The 1,311-nt window shown below is 38.9% G+C and overlaps 1 non-coding gene across 1 annotated transcript; it reads right to left on the bottom strand.

The window, feature by feature from the left end:
* Positions 1 to 1,000: 1,000 nt before the first annotated feature.
* LOC141716178 (small nucleolar RNA R71) lies at positions 1,001 to 1,107 on the bottom strand. The gene has a single exon (XR_012572897.1). It is a non-coding gene; the product is annotated as a small nucleolar RNA R71 (small nucleolar RNA).
* Between the last annotated feature and the right edge of the window lie 204 nt (positions 1,108 to 1,311).

The following is a 1,311-nucleotide window of genomic DNA, read 5'->3' as shown; positions in this document are numbered from 1 at the left end:
CAACGAAAGTTGGCGTTTATCAGTTTCGTGTTATCTGGTTAGTGTCATCACCATTGCATGCTAAGGTTAAGAACAAGAAGGCTTTGAATGAAGTATTTAATGAATTTAGAATCCCATGTTTGTCTCATTTAATAATTCAACCCTTTATTCTCTTATTTATTTGCATGTTAGTTAGTAACTTAGTTATAAACAAAACCAACTTGTTATTCATCTTAGCATTGAATAATAGCCATATCATTGTTGCATAAGCGCATAAATCATTAAGTTAACCAAAAGAGTCTCTGTGGGAACGAACTAGAATTAATTTTATATTACTTGCGAACGCGTATACTTACGTGAATTATTAGTGTGTGTTCTAGCCCTAACAAGTTTTTGGTGCCGTTGCTGGGGACTCAGTGTTAATTTTTAGTTTATGTATTTGTCATCAGTGATCGTTAAAGTTCATTGACTCGGACATTGTTACTTACTCTTTTTCTTATATGCATATGCGTTCACATTCTCGTAAGAGAACTCTGGATCAAGCCGAGGAAGAAGTTGTGGTTCGACATGAAGTTTTTGAGGATGAAGAGAAAGTCGAGGATGAAGAGAATGTTGAGGAACCATCTCTAGTAATGATGGGAGATCAAGCAGAATATCCGAAGGCTTTGATGGACTATTCTCAGCCTGAGATCAATGATATTCAGTCCAGCATTATCAGGCCAGCCATCTCGGCTAACACCTTTGAGATCAATTCGAGCACGATTCAGATGATAAATAATTCAGTTCAGTTTGGGGGTTCTCCTATAGAAGATCCCAACATGCACATCAAGGATTTCATCGAGATCTGCGACACTTTCAAGTTTAATGGTGTGGCTGAAGATGCTATCAAGCTAAGACTTTTCCCATTCTCTTTCAGGGATAAGGCTAAGTGTTGGTTACTCTATCAGCAGGATCTATTACTACTTGGGAAGATCTTTCTCAAAAGTTTCTCACTAAATTCTTCCATATGGCGAAGACGGCTGCAATCAGGAATGCTATTACTCAGTTTGCGCAGCAATCTGGAGAATCTTTGTGTGAGGCTTGGGATCACTACAAGGAGATGCTTAGGAAGTGCCCACACCATGGCATGCCTTATTGGATGATCATAACCTGTTTCTATTATGGTTTAGGTGCACAGTCTAGACCTATGCTCGATACAGCGTCTGGTGGAGCCTTATGGGCCAAAAGCTATAATGAAGCTTATGAGTTGTTTGAGCTAATGGCAGCTAATGAATAACATAATCCAACGCAAAGAATATTGCAAGACAAGGTAGCTGGAATTCTGGAAGTGGA

This window comes from Apium graveolens, chromosome 3, assembly GCF_009905375.1.
Source record: "Apium graveolens cultivar Ventura chromosome 3, ASM990537v1, whole genome shotgun sequence".
In the NCBI taxonomy this organism is placed as follows: Eukaryota; Viridiplantae; Streptophyta; class Magnoliopsida; order Apiales; family Apiaceae; genus Apium; species Apium graveolens.
This window is presented reverse-complemented; position numbering and strand designations above follow the sequence as displayed.